The following is a 16,288-nucleotide window of genomic DNA, read 5'->3' on the forward strand; positions in this document are numbered from 1 at the left end:
GAGGAGAAAACTCAATGGGCCAAATGGCCTAATTCTGCTCCCATGTCTTCTGGTCTTATTAGCTGTGTGTAGATGGACGGATATTTGTAGGACAGTAAGTTTGACCCAACCTGTAGATCAAGCTTTAAATTTGCTGCTATCACTGAAGCAAATTTCATGGTGGTCAGGTGAGTCTCCCTTGTCTTCAGGCAGGTGACAAATCATCAGAGGCAGTATCAGTGCTGGTTGACTGAATATCACAAAGGAGTCCCATGATCTCTGAATCCATAACTGATATCAAGCCAGTTCTTCCACTGCAGAATCAATGAATAGAAGGCAATTCATCCCCTTGAGTCCATTGACATTTCTTCATTGAGGCTAGTGATTCTATGGTAGTCTCTAATGAAGTGGATTGCAGAAGGCTAGTTGCTGGGCCAATTCAAGGCACAGAAGAAAATGAGTGAATTCTCCCATCGCGTCTACGCTGGCCACATATCAGGTGAATGGTGAGGAATTTCAATAGCTTGCCATCATTCACCTGGTGATAGGCATTGAAGGATTCCAGATCCTTTGGAGTGATAGCATTGAGGATGAGGTAGTTCGTTTAGAAACAGAGGCAGTGTGTAGTGAGACCGCGAGCAAGGATGGGCTGACGATAAGGCAAAATTGCAATCAATTGGAGGAGTTGCAACGTAAAAGGTGGACAAAATTGAAAAGGGTGAATACAGGAATGAAGGTATGATACTTGAGTGAGTGCAGTATATGGAATAAGGTAGATGAACTTGTAGTACTGTTACTGATTGGAATGTATGATGAATCATGGTTGAGAGAAGAGTAGAGCTGGGAGTTTAACATCCAAGGTTATGTATTGTATCGAAAGGACAGGCATGTAGGCATTGGGGGTGGCATGGCTCTGTTGGTAAAAAAAAGAAATCAAATCATTAGAAAGAAGTGATATAGGATCAGAAGGAGTTGAATTGTTGTGGGCAGAGCTGAGGAACTGGAGGGGTAAAAAGACTCCCAAACAGTAGCAAGGATGTGGTCTGCAAATTACAAAGAGAGATAGAAAATGCATGTCAAAAGGGCAATGTTACAACGATCATGGGGGAATTTCAATATGCAGATAGATTGAGAAAATCAGGTTGGTACTGGATCCCAAGAGCGGAATTTTCTAGAATGCCTACAAGATGGCTTTTTAGAGCAACTTGTCCATTAGGAGATCAGCTATTCTGAATTGGGTGTTGTGCAATGAACTGAAATTGATTAGAAAGCTCAAAGTAAAAGAACTTTATTTTGCCAGGGATGGTGGTGGATGCTAAAACATTAGAGGTATTTAAGAGCCCCTTGGACAGGCACATGGATGAAAGAAAAATAGAGGGTTACGGGGTAGTGTGGGTTTAGTACTATTTTTTTAGGAATATAAAGGAGCAGGAAGGTTCTACTGCAGTTATACAAGGCCTTGGTGAGACCACACCTGGAGTATTGTGTGCAGTTTTGGTCCCCTAATCTGAGGAAAGACATTCTTGCCATAGAGGGAGTACAAAGAAGGTTCACCAGATTGATTCCTGGGATGGCAGGACTTTCATATGATGAAAGATTGGATCGACTAGGCTTATACTCACTGGAATTTAGAAGAGTGGGGGGGGGGATCTTATTGAAATGTATAAAATTCTAAAGGGATTGGACAGGCTAGATGCAGGAAGATTGTTCCCGATGTTGGGGAAGTCCAGAACGAGGGGTCACAGTTTGAGGATAAAGGGGAAACCTTTTAGGACCGAGATGAGGAAAAACTTCTTCACACAGAGAGTGGTTAATCCATGGAATTCTCTGCCAATGGAAACAGCTGAGGCCAGTTCATCGCCTATATTTAAGAGGGAGTTGTGGCTAAAGGGATCAGAGGGTATGGAGAGAAAACAGGTACAGGGTTCTGAATTGGATGATCAGCCATGATCATACTGAATAGCGGTGCAGGCTTGAAGGGCAGAATGGCCTACTCCTGCACCTATTTTCTATGTTTCTATGTTTCTATATGGGTCGGCACAACATCAAGGGCCGAAGGGCCTGTACTGTGCTGTAGTATTCTAGTGTCTAGTGGCAAGACTCTTAGGGGAAAGTGATCATAATATGATAGAATTCTCCTGCAATTTGAGAAGGAGAAGCTAAAGTCAGATTTATCAGTATTACCGTGAAATAAAGGGAATTACAGAGGCATGAGAGAGGAGCCAGAATTGCCCAGAATTGATTGGAAAACAACATTGGCAGGGATGATGGCAGAGCAGCAATGGCTGGATTTTCTGCAAGTAATTTGAAAGGCTTGCAAAGAGGAAGAAGTATTTTAAGGGCAGGATGATGCAGCTGTGGCTGACAAGAGAAACCAACATAAAAGCCAAAGAGAGGGCATATAATTGAGCAAAAATTACTGAGAAGTTATAGGACTGTGAAACTTTTAAAAACTAACAGAAAGCATTTAAGGAAGTCATAAAGAAGTAAAAGATGGAGTACGAAGGTAAGCTAGCCAATAATATTAGAAAGGATACCAAAAGTTTCTTCAGATATATAAAGTGTAAAAGAGAGGTATGAGTAGACATTGGACTGCTGGAAAATGATGCTGGTGAGATAGCAATATGGCGGTGGGGGGGGGGAGTGTGGGGGGAATGAACTGAATAAGTATTTTGCATTTGTCTTCACTGTGGAAGACATTAGTTGTATGCCAGAAGTTCGAGAAATTCAGGGGACAGAAGTGTGTGAAGTTGCCATTACTAGTGAGATGGTTCTTAGGAAACTGAAAGGTCTGCAGGTAGATAAGTCATGGGGATCAGATGACATACAGCCTAGGATTCTGAAGAGATTGCAGGGGCACTAGTAATGATCTTTCAAGGATCAATTGATTCAGGTTTATTTCTGGAGGAATAGAAAATTGCAAATGTCACTCCACTCTTCAAGAAGGGACAGAGGCAAAAGAAAGGAAATAATGGGCCTGTTAGTCTGACCTCAGTGTTTGGGAAGATGTTGGAGCTGATTGTTAAGGATGTGGTTCCGGGGTTCTTAGAGGCACAGGATAAAATAGACTGTAGTCAGCATAGTTTCCTCAAGGGAAAATCTTGCCTGACAAATATGTTGGAATTCTTTGAAGAAATAGCAAGTAGGATAGACAAAGGAGAATCAATGGATGATGTGTACTTCGATTTTCAGATGGCCTTTGACAAGGTGCCACACATGAGCCTGCTTAATAAATTAAGAGCCCATGATATTACAAGAAAGAAACTAGCATGGATAAAGCATTGGCTGATTAGAGAAGGTAGAGTGGGAATAAAGTGAGCCTTTCCTGGTTGGCTGTTGGTGACTAGTAGTGTTCTACAGGGGTCGGTATTGGGACCACTTCTTTTTACGTTGTATTCAATGAATTGGGTGATGGAATTGATGGTTTCGTTGCCAAGTTTGCAGACAATATGAACATAGGTGGAGTGGCAGGGAGCTTTGAGGAAGTAGGAGGGATACAGAAGGGCTTAGACAGATTAGGAGAATGGGCAAAGAAGTGGCAGATGGAATACAGTGTCGGGAAGTGCATGGTCATGGTCATGCACTATGGTAGAAGAAGTAAAAGCATAGACTATTTTCTAAATGGAGAGAAAATATAAAAAAGGGACTTGGGAGTCCTTGTGCGGAATTTTCTAAAGGCTAATTTGCAGGTTGAATCTGTAGTGAGAAAGGCAAATGTGATGTTATTATTAATTTTGAGAAGACTAGAATATAAAAGCAAGGATATAATGTTGAGGCTTTATAAAATATTGGTGAGACCTCACTTGGAGTATTATGAGCAGTGTTGGGCTTCTTATCTAAGAAAGGTGGTGCTGACATTGGAGAGGGTTTAAAGGAGGTTTACGAAAATGATTCTGGGCTTGAAAGGCTTGTCATTTAAGGAGTATTTGATGGCACTGGGTCTGTAGGCACTGGAATTCAGAAGAACATGGGGTGACTTCATTGAAACCTATTGAATATTGAAAGATCTTGATAGAGTGGATGTGGAGAGGATGCTTCTTATGGTGAGAGAGTCTAAGACCAGAAGACACCATCAGAATAGAGGGGCACCCTTTTAGCATGCAGATGAGGAGGAATTTCTTTAGCCAGAGAGCAGTGAATCTGTGGAATTTGTTGCCACAGCACAGTGGAGTCCAAATCATTCCGGATATTTAAGGCAGAGGTTGTTAGTTTCTTGATTAGTCAGGGCATGAAGTCATATGGTAGGAAATTGGGGCTGTGAGGGAAAATGGATTAGCCATGATGTAATGGCAGAACAGACTGATGGCCCAAATGGCCTAATTCTGCTCCAATTTCTTCTGATCTTCTGGTCTAAGACAATATTTCATTGAAAATTCACAAAAAAGATTGTAGATACTTGAACTCTGAAATAAAACCTGTTGGAAACATTCATCAGAATGAGACTCAAGTTTAATATTAGTGACACAGAGTACTGTACATCATGATATTTGCTGTTTTGCAGCAGCAGTACAGTGCAATACATAAAATACGATAAATTATGTATACATTATATAAAACATTGTATTAAATAAGTAGTGCACAAAGAGAGCAAAAATAGTGGGTTGGTTGGTTCATTGTCTGTTCAGAAATCTGATGGCAGAAGGGAAGAAGCAGGTCAGGCAGCCTCTGAGGAAAGAGAAATGATTTACATTTCATGTTTTGATTTCTGATGACTCTTCAAAATTTGCCGAGAAAACCTTGCAAAACATGCTGAGGACTGCAAGGAACTAGCAATAATAGAAAAACAACTCTTAAGCACTTCCTTAAGGAGGAATATTCCTTATTATTCCTTTGGTTACGTTATAATTTTTGGCAGCTCAGCTAAGAAATCATTTTGCTTCTCCTGGAAAATACTACTCATGAAGTATATTGGATTTGCATTGTGCAGTCTGAAACCAATTTTTATCCTACTCTGGTTTGATTCAGAAGTAGTGCCTTAAATGGTGAATAATGATTGACAGCTCGTATGTACCCAGTAACAAAATTTAATGGAGAGCTAATTATCTTTTAATATACCTTTTATGAAAGAAGCTATACAATTGTAATGACTGTGCATTGTGTTTCTTACTGTACAGTACCTAACTATTCTTTCTGAATAGTTCCAGTATTCTATGATGGTGATGCAACACAAGGTCCCTGTTAATTTCCCCTTTTCCCCAAAAAGAGATAAATGAAGTAAAAATACTTAACACTGCAGACTTTGGCCAACGTTCATCCTTCAATTAACACAATCAAAACAGATTAATAGGTCATCTATTTGCGGGGACTTGGTCTTCATAAATTGGCAGCCACATTTTACAACATCAAATGTTGGAAAAGCATCTAGAGCGAAAACTAAATCAGACTCTGAAAATGAGCAGAAGAATTCTGACTCTACTTCATACAATGTTCATATTGGGTCCACACTGTGGTGTAGATTGAACATCAATTGGTTCCTAACTGCCTTAAAAACATCTAAACTCATTGCGGTAGATGTATTGCCCTCGCTGAGATGTTGTAACATCAACTAGACAGTCAGCCAAACTCTATTTAAAAATGACATGAGAGTCAAGCTCCTTGGGTTTATTGCAGACTCAATAGCATGATGTAGTGAATAAGAATTGAAATTGAAAAACAACAAAAAACAGTGCAATTGTTCCATTCACACAAGTAAATGCTATCGGGGACTTGGAAGTCGATCGATTTGGGACTTTGAGACTTTTTTTTACTGTGCCTATGGTCTGTTCTTTATCAAATTGTGGTATTGCTTTGCACTGCTGTAACTATATGTTATAATTATGTGGTTCTGTCAGTGTTAGTCTTTGGTCTGTCCTGTTTTCTGTGATATCACTCTGGAGAAACATTGTATCATTTCTTAATGCATGTATGCATTTCTAAATGACAATAAAAGAGGACTGAGTGTTCTCATAATCTAAACATGCACAGGTAAGGAAGAACATAGTTATGTTTCCTGCAGCTAAATATTATATGATTCTGACAGGTAAATAGAACATGTAAACTATTAGCTTCCAGGTCAGTGTCTAATAAACTCAAAAGGAACATTTTGCTTCAGCAATATCTTATTGATACCCTTAGAGTAAACAATATAACATCAATTTATAAGCAATGCTTCTGCTGGGGAAACAGATAGAAACTTCTTTCGTTCCTGACATAAACCTCTGGCCTTCTGTGAGCCAATGTGCTTTCCATCTTACTATTTCCTAACTGAACAGGAAGTGACCTAATACAGATCTGAAACTTTTTATTTCAAACTAAAAGCTGAATGTGCTTAAATACATACTAAAAACACAAATCAATTGTCTGAAGGGCAGAGCAGTAGATCATATTCCTTCCAATGCAGTGTGGATTAAATGTAGTTAGATTCCGTTCAGAAACAATTGTTTTTATGGGGATTATACCAGCTAGCAGAATGGTGGTTCACTTTATGACAATGTGCATTTGCACAACAACTAGAAAGAAGGAACAATTGCAGAGACATCATGAAAATAGAAGTTAAGTCAAAGAATGGTGACCAATCAGTGAGGTGGAGATTAAGAAAAGAAGGTTAAAGATATGACAAGATTGGTAGGGCTGATAGGCCGACAAAAATAAGCAGAGGGTCACAATGCACAAGTTATTCATGATTATTTAAGATGGAAATAATCTTAAGCAAGTTGACAACCTCATGATTCCTGCATTGCTGCACCAGAGGGACATCGGGGAATGCTGTGTACTTTGCTTCATGGAAACATGGCTGTCCCCCACCATTATGGACAAAGCACTGCAGCTTGATGGTTTCACAATTCTTTGCAAAGACAGGACAGCTAAGTCTTTTTAAGGCAAAGGACTTGGAGTATGCTTCATGTTTAACTCGTGATGCACAAACTTGGTGGTTCTGTCTGAGTCCTGCTCACCTGAGCTGGAACATATAGCGGCCAAATGTTGTCGGTTTTATCTGCTGAGGGAGTTTTCCACCATCATCCTGGTAGCAGTTACATTCTATCTCAGGTCGACATCAGTCAGGCACTGGGTGAGCTGAGCAACGTAATCAGCAGGCATGAAACTGATACCTTCCCTATCATTGTGCGAGGTTTTAACCAGGCCAGTCTGAAGGATTCGCTGAACGTCTACCACCATATCACCTGTAGAACCAGAGAAGCCAACACACTTGACTATCATATCACCATCAAGAATGCTTACCGTGCCATCCCACACCCACACTTTAAAAAGTCCAATCGTCTGGTTGTGCTTCTACTCCCAGCATATAGGCAGAGACTAATGACAACATTGTCAATGGTGAGGACCGAGAAGGTATGGTTAAAAGAGGTGGAAGGGCACTTACAGGACTTCTTTAAGCCGGTGGGCTAGATAGTATTCAGGGATTCATCTTCGAGTCTGAATGAATGCACCACAGTTGTCACCAACTTCATCAAGACCTATGTCGATGACTGTGTGTCTTCAAGAACATGCTGGACATACCCAATCTAAAAGCCATGGGTGAACCAGGAGATTCATAGTCTAATGAAGACTAGATCTGTGGCATTTAAGACAGGTGATCCAGAAATATACAAGAAGTCCAAATGACCAATGGAAGGCTATTTTAAGAGTGAGAAAACAATTCGAATTGAGGCTAGAGATGGAATCAAATGCACATAATTTCTGGCAGAGTTTGCAAGCTATTACACTCTACAAGGCAAAAACAAAGATTATGAATGGCTGCAACACACTTTATCAAAGTTGCTGGTGAACGCAGCAGGTCAGGCAGCATCTCTAGGAAGAGCTACAGTCGACATTTCAGGCCGAGACCCTTCGTCAGGACTAACTGAAGAAAGAGCTAGTAAGAGATTTGAAAGTGGGAGGGGGAGCGGGAGATCCAAAATGATAGGAGAAGACAGGAGGGGGAGGGATGGAGCCAAGAGCTGGACAGGTGATTGGCAAAGGGGATACGAGAGGATCATGGGACAGGAGGCCCAGGGAGAAGGAAAGGGGTGGGGGGGAACCCAGAGGATGGGCAAGGGGTATAGTCAGAGGGACAGAGGGAGAAAAAGGAGAGTGAGAGAAAGAAAGTGTGTATAAAAATAAATAACGGATGGGGTACGAGGGGGAGGTAGGGCATTAGCAGAAGTTAGAGAAGTCAATGTTCATGCCATCAGGTTGGAGGCTACCCTACCCAGACGGAATATAAGGTGTTGTTCCTCCAACCTGAGTGTGGCTTCATCTTTACAGTAGAGGAGGCCGTGGATAGACATGTCAGAATGGGAATGGGATGTGGAATTAAAATGTGTGGCCACTGGGAGATCCTGCTTTCTTTGGCGGACAGAGCGTAGGTGTTCAAAGGTGTTCTTGTTTGCATTATGAATGGCTGTATTGCTTCACTCCCAGGTGAGCTTAATGTTTTTCATGCATGCTTTGAAAGGGAGAATAAAATTAAACCTGTGCGAACCCCCGCAGTATCTGGTAACTCTGTGATCGCGGTCTCGGAGGCCGACATCAGAACAGCTTTCAGAAGGGTGAACCTTTGCAAGGTGTCAGGCACTGATGGTGTACATGGTAAGGCACTGAAAACCTGTGCTAACTAACTGGTGGGAGTTTTCAATCTCTCACTGCTGTAGTCAGGGATTCTTACCAGCTTCAAAAGGGCAACAATCATACCAGTGCCCAAAGAGCAGTATGAGCTGCCTCAACAACTATTGCCCAGTGGCATTCACATCTACTATGATGAAGTCCTTTGAGAGTTTGGTCATAGCTGGACTTAACTCCTGCCTAAGCAAGGACCTGGACCCACTGCAATTTGCCTATTGCCACAATAGGTCTACAGCAGATGTAATTTCACCAGCGCCCTACCTGACCCTGGATAACCTGGATAATAGCAATATCCATGCCAGGCTGCTGTTAATTGACTACAGCTCAGCCTTCAACACAATCAGAATCTCCATTCCACAGTTTGTGCAGATTAGAAATAACATCTCCTCCTTACTGACAAACAACATTGGCACACCTCAAGGATGTGTGCTTAGCCCTTTGCTCTACTCATGACTGTGTGGCATGGCACAACTCAAAGCCATCAATAAACTTGCTGACGACGCAGCTATTGTTGGTGGAATTTCAGATGGTGATGTGGAGGCATACAGGAGCAGGGTTGATTAGCTGGTAGAGTAGTGTCATAGCAACAACCTTGCACACAACGTCAGTGAGACCAAGGAATTGATTTTGGACCACAGGACAGGGAAATTGAGGGAAAATATCCAGTGATCAGAAGTGGGAAAGGAGAGCACTTTCAAGTTCCTGTGTGTCAACATCTCTGAAGATCTATCCTGGGCACAGCATATTTACGCAATTGCAAGGAAAGCATGACAGCAGCTATATTTCATTTGAAGTTTGAGGAGGATTTGTACATCACCAAAGACACTCGCAAATTTCTACAGGTGTTCTATGGAGAGCATTCTGATTGGCTGCGTCACCATCTGGTATGGAAGGACCACTGCACAGGATCGGAAAAAGCTGCAGGAAGTTGTAAGCTCTGCCAGCTCCATCATGGGAGCTAGCCTCACCAGCATCCAGGGCACCTTCAAAAGCTGACGCCTCAAATATCTGACATCCATCCTTAAGGATGCCTCCCTTCTCCACCCTCTTCTCATTGCTACCCTCAAGGAGGAGGTACAGGAGCCTGAAGACATACACTCAACGTTTCAGGAATACCTTCTTCCAGTTTGTCATCAGATTTCTGAATGGGCAATGAACCTGTGGACACTACCTCAGTATTCTTCCCTCTCTTTTTGCACTATTTATTTTTCTATACGTACTTATTGTAATTTATAGTTTTTATAATTATGCATTGCAATGCACTGCTGCTGCAAAACAACACACTTCATGACACATGATAGTGATATTAAATCTGATTCTGATTCTGGTTCAAATTCTGTGCACAAGGGACATTTCCTAAGAAAGCGTATAGATTCCGAGAAGCTAGCTGCAAGAGATTGTTAGGCCTGTTTAAAATAAGTTTGCATGCTCCAGATTCTGTATCATTCGTCAGCTTTACAAGTTTACCTACCAAAAAACACATGAGGTGAAGGCAAGCAAATTGTTGAACTGGCCTGAAACAGAATGACTGTGAAATTGAGAGCAAAGGTAATGTTTCAAATGTGCATTTTTAGTACTGTAACTTGCTAGGCTTATGAGACCAGAATGAATCATTTTATATCATTTGCCAGGCTGTCTGCTAAATGTAGAAAGTGAACTGATGACACTTTATATTTAAACAAATGGGAAGGCGCCCACAGACAATCTTGTTTAGAAGGTTGTTTGTAAACTGATACGGTGCATTATTTGATCCTTCGGGCATACCAAAGCAGTTTAAGTTCAATCACTTAGAGTCTTCTGTTTGATGCATGCAAATACAAAGCTCCAGTTCACAGAAGACTAAAGACACAACTAAGTTTTAATGTGTTGTTTTTGCCATCAGTTGAGAAAAATAATCTGCTGATCATTTTCAGATGATGTGAAGGGATATTTAACTTAAACTAGTAGACATTGTGATGTTTCAATGCCTTAGAGTCATGAAATGATAGAGCAGTACAGCATGTCTTGTCAATAACAAAGTGTTATTCTGCCTAGTACCATTGACCTGCACCTGGGCCATTGCCCTCCATACCTCCCCTATCTATGTACTCATTCAAACTTCTCTTAAATGTTGCACTTGAACCTGTATCCACCACTTCCACTGTTCCTCTAACAACTCCCCTTATTCTCCCGGTCATGATGTACTCCAGGAGGAATGGTTGCCTCATTCTGGGAACAAAAAGTCCCTGTAGAAGCTTAAAGGAAATTCACACCTGCTTCAAGATCCCTGTTAAATGTATGCAGCTTCAATGAAAGCAAAAGACTACTCAACTCTAAGAAACACCATGGAGTTGCTTCAACAGTCAATAGGAATTCCTCGTGAATAGTTGAGCATCATTTATGTAGCACAAATTATCAGAAACTAAGAGATCCTGTTGCTGCTGAATATATGATCAAAGGACTAATAAAAAATCAAAGATGAGATAGATAGATATTCCATATATATTCATGGGATCCTTTATGTTTACAAACTTAGCATTCCTAGCTTAGCATCACATTCACCAGTATCAAGCTGAATCCAATATCGAAGTATAACTTAAGTTTCAACATTCAGGAATAAACATATGACAAACCATACACGTGCAAATTTAGACCCCATAACAAAGATTGAAATATATTTATTTTGTTTCGCTACTCTTATCTAATCTGAAATTAATTACACCATTAATTGCAAAAGAAGATCATTGCTGATCCAGTTATCTGTCAGATACGCAATGTATTAGTTTGAAAAGTACTGCAAATTTTGGAACTGTACTGTTATTTGTGTAAAGATTATTTATCTGTATAATAAATTGACTTGTATATTTGACCTTTTTCCAACTCTAATGTAACTATGGCATCAGATGGGAAAATTCTGTTACTGAAAATAGCACAAGGGGCACAACATTGGTTGAAATACACAGGCCACTCTGTCAACACATTTTTCATTCACCACAACATCTGGGAAAATTGCAGTTCCACACAATGTTTGATAGGTCATGTCACAGCTCTGAGGCTCTATTTCTACAAGAATTAAAGCAAGATAGTCCACAAATGTGAGACACACTGCCTGATTATTTGAGTGGGAACCCATGGATCCACTTTCAAGGACTTTACCACTCTCGTTCTCAGATGTATGTGTGCATGTGTTTTTTAATCTATTTATTATTTATTTTGTATTTATGCAGTTTGTCTTCTTTGGCACATCGGTTGTTTCTCCGTTGATCCTTGTGTGTAGTTTTTCAGTTATTCTATTGTACTTCTTTATTTTATGCCTGTAAGAAAATGAATCTCAGGGTAGTATATTGTGACATATACACTATGTACTTAGATAATAAATATATTTTGAACTTTGAAATTACACTTCAATTAATTATTAGTGGATTTTAATGAATCAGAACAAAAGTGCTGTTTATCAGGAGTAGTACTAATGGCTGTCATAGATATGGTGGCTGAATGACCTGTTTCTATACTCTATTACTCAACTACCCTATCAGTAGTCAGTAGAACATGTATTGAAGAACATCCAATGACTGTTTATTGACCAATCAACATTATATAAGTTATACAATATAGAATCAAGCTTTCTACCCATCAAGTCTAAACTAATCGTCAGGCATTCACCCCAATGATCTTGCTTTGACACTGCATCTTCACCTACTTCCTCCCCTCCCCCACCCCATCCTGCCAATTTTCCTGTCAGTTGACTATGAAAAAGGAAACTTACTACCTCCAGTTACCTTCCAACCAAATATCACAACCTTGGGTCATCAGTGGAGTATTCCGAGTGCTCTGAGTTTGTTGCTACTGGCTTTTTTTTTGTATTCTCTGCATTTTATTAATTATAATTATCTGTATTGCTTTACTTCAGGTTTTTTTAATCTGCTATTGTTGGGTCTTCTCTGGTTTATATTTAAGTTGCAATTGTCTTTGGATTTTCAAATTAATTCTCTGAGACTTTGCAGGTGTGCAATTAAGTATCCTTGGACTTTTGTCTCTTATTAGAATAGTTACTTGTAAGCTTGTTATTAGTCTGGGCTTTCCTCAGATTCTTTCATGCCATGGAGTGTATTTAAAGGGGCAGTGCTAACCCCTCTTTGGCTCAGTCATCCTGACCCTTGCCTAGCAGCAGGGCGCTGAAGCAGGGACCCAATTGCAGACCAAGTACTGTGCGCACTGTGATACTTGCTGAGTAGCAAATCCGGGGGAGGCAACAAAGTCAGCGTCAAAGTTCAGGCAGAGATCAAGACATCCAGAGAAATCCAAAAACCAGAATCGAGAAACAGGCAGAGTCAATATTCAGATGAACAGAGTACAGATATGAATGCTGGAAAGGCTCAGGAAAATTCACTGGCACAATCTGGCAACAAACAGGTGAAAACACAGGACTAAAATACACTGAGGAATAAACAGAGAGGCAGATGATAGGTGGAGCACAATGAGACACAAGTGGCAACAAAACAAGTAGTAATGAGAAACAGGTGAGATACAGAGTATTCAGTAATACAGGGGCTGGAGTAGAGCAGGAGTGGGGACAGGAGCACATGGGGCATGAAAATAAACAAGAGCACATGGCAATATAAAACCACAGACTGACCGCTAGGGGGAAACATACAAAAAGCCAGTTCAACTGGAGGTAATGACACCTAGTGAAGTTCTGGCCAAGTTACCTAGGACCTTGCAAATTCAACTGTTTTGTTTTGTTAATAAAATTCTGAGGTTCGTTTAAGTTTCCCGAGAGACTGTGTGATCCTGTGTTTGGGTCCAAATATGCAGCACAATATGTCCTTGACATGTGAGAGGAAATGAGCACATCTTGGGAAAGCACAAATTATCACTAGGAAAATATGCAAACACCACGTGGACAAAAGCTATGTCAGAATTGAACATGGGCCATTAGAGCCGTGAGACAGCAACGTTAAGCACTGCACTACTGTGCCATACTATTAAAGGCTTAAAAATCAGAACTCAACTCATATTTGGAAAATATAACTGAAAAGAAAAACACTTAAAGCATGCCTCCAAAGGACCACAACTTTGTTGTAGGGTTTGTAGGCTTGCGTGCCTCAATGACCTGGAGAGTTATGTTGGCTGGAGTCAGGTCCTTGTACTTTGGCTCTGGTAGGGTCAGCCATACCAAACAGGCCAAAGGGTAGAGACCAGACTAAGAGTAGTCCACCAGTCCTTCAGATTCAGGGGTTCAGCTCAGGGCTAAGAACCCTGACGGGTAAAATAAAAAAAAGTTACAAAAATAGCAATGAAGAATCCTTCTATATCTCTGTGTGACAGTATGGACAGACAAAAGATGGAAGACCTTCATTTCAAGCAGTAAGTAGATAATTTTCATTGAATTATTCAGCAAGTAAGAAGCCATTTATCCCATGTGACATTTTAAAAGGATTATTTAGTTCGTTCCACTCTCATACATCTTTTCTTTAGCATGGTAATTGTTTCCTTTAGAAGTATTCATTAGCTAGAACCATCCTCACCTCATTTTGCAGCTCTCCAATGATCTCCAAACTCATTGCCAGAGAGGTCTGTGACTAGAGATGCTACCTCCTGTATTGGAACCAAAGCCATAGCCGTCTTGTTTTTTTCACACCGCTAACGGTGTTAAAGCCCATTTCAACTGTGTATGTATTTTTCTCAGAGAGAGAACAGTCAAAAAAGAGTTAAATAATTAAAAGATATTGTTTAGAGTATTGAAATATAAGCCAGTTAAATAGGACACTTAAATTAATTGCTTAGGTAACGTCCTAGCTGTAGTATTGAAGCCATGTTCTCCCTAAATAGCTGCACTTCTATTAGGTCATCGGCCAACATTTTAGCACCAAGTTCCCCACAAACATATGGTATGCTTAATAGATGAGAGGTGGTGCCTGCTTGTTGTCACTCCAGGCCAGAAGGAAGCAGCACTTCGTGCCAGCTGCCGCACGGAGCGGCTGCCAGTTATCCAAGGCCAGCCAGCGGTTCCTGGTGTGAGGGCATCATTCCATTTAGGCAGGGTGCTGATTTAGAAGCATTCAGTCACAATCCTGTGGATCATAGCTTCTCACCATTTGCTCCTCAGCCAAGCACATACACCATTTGTCCGAACTCGGCGTTCCTCTCATACTGAGCAGGATTACAACTGCAACAACACATCATCGTTAACATTTTCTGCTTTCTTTTCAAGAGCAGTACTTTAGTTCAATGTAATTGAATTCCTGCCTGTATGTCCCATTTTGAAAAGGCAAGGCTGTTTCAGGAAATTTCTCAGATATGTCTATTTCATGGACATTTTTATTAGGTACCTCACAGTTCAGCACTGTGCACTGCTCACAGAAACTCTTATTCAGATCCCAAAAGCAAGCATACACTGGGTCAAGTGGATGCAATGGGTTGCAAGATCATTTGGTAAACACACTTATTTCTCTAACAGGAAACAAATAGCTGATAAAAGAATATGAAGTGCCCGAAAACTGTTTAGAATAGAAAACATCACTAAGCTTATTCCATAAAGAATAGAATTGGACAACAAAATCAAACAACAAAAAGTTGGACTGACTTTTAACTTTACTACATAATGTGAGTGAGGTGAGTACATTTGCCAGCACTAGTACAAATATTTTCAGTAGAGCGTTACTGGAAGTGAATTTTATCCTGCCATTTCTCTAACGTGTTGGGGCTGATTTCCACTGCCCTGACATTCCTAGCTACTTGCTGTGATGCAATGCTGCTTCTTTCGGAATGGTTCCTGACAAAGTTTTCTCTTGAGAGTTCCCAGCCCCACAGTGTGGTGTGGTGCAGCACAGAGTCTGGATAATATACATGTAGTTGACTGCCTTCATAAAAAGGCTTTACTAGATAGTGAGGTCCCACAGCTCTGCTCCCAGCCTCTTGTGCCCATCAACTGTTAAAAGTGTTACTGTTGATGAATGTCTGCATTTTAAAAATCCTCTGAGACTTCTTAAAAATAAAATTAACTTTAAAAACTTAAATTCTTTAAAATAACAAGGTTATTGGATACAATAAGCAATGAAAAATATTTGTAGTGACTCAATGAAATCAAATAGAAAGCTCTATTTTATCATGTCCCCTGCAACCAGTTTTTCACATTAATTTTAATGACCCACTATCCATGTGCCAAGTTTAAACTGGCACAGGCTCTGTCGGCTTACTTCCTGACCTGCAAGCAAGGATCACGAGAGGCTGGAGCTACTCGATTGGAGTCTATGTGGAGTCCATTTGCGAAATGCTGGCGTTCTGTTATGGTACTCAGCTGACCAGACAGTAGCGTGGTGGCCCGCAGAATGAAAGCCCAGTTATGTTGGCAAATCAGGGCAGATCCTGACAAAAGATCTGACCCATTACTTCCAGCTTTATTGACTAACTAGACACTGAGACGATGACAACATGCATGACCGGGTTTCAGCTCAAGTATTTGATGGCAAGTGTGATATTTGATATGCTGTGAAATTGTCTGCATTGCAAAGGATGGGGGGACAAAGTCATCAGATTCCTAGTAGTACTGAATATAACATGGAAGCCAGCAGAGTGTGCAGGGAGGTCACACTCATTGGCAACAGATGGACAAAACTTGCAAGCAGTGCCAAATAGGCAAGGCTGGAAGAGCTTGCAGAAATCAGCAATGGAAGTGTGTTTCTGGATTCACACATTTAATCTCATTAGATCGGGAGAGGTGAGCACA

Source organism: Mobula birostris, chromosome 22, assembly GCF_030028105.1.
Source record: "Mobula birostris isolate sMobBir1 chromosome 22, sMobBir1.hap1, whole genome shotgun sequence".
Lineage (NCBI taxonomy): Eukaryota > Metazoa > Chordata > Chondrichthyes > Myliobatiformes > Myliobatidae > Mobula > Mobula birostris.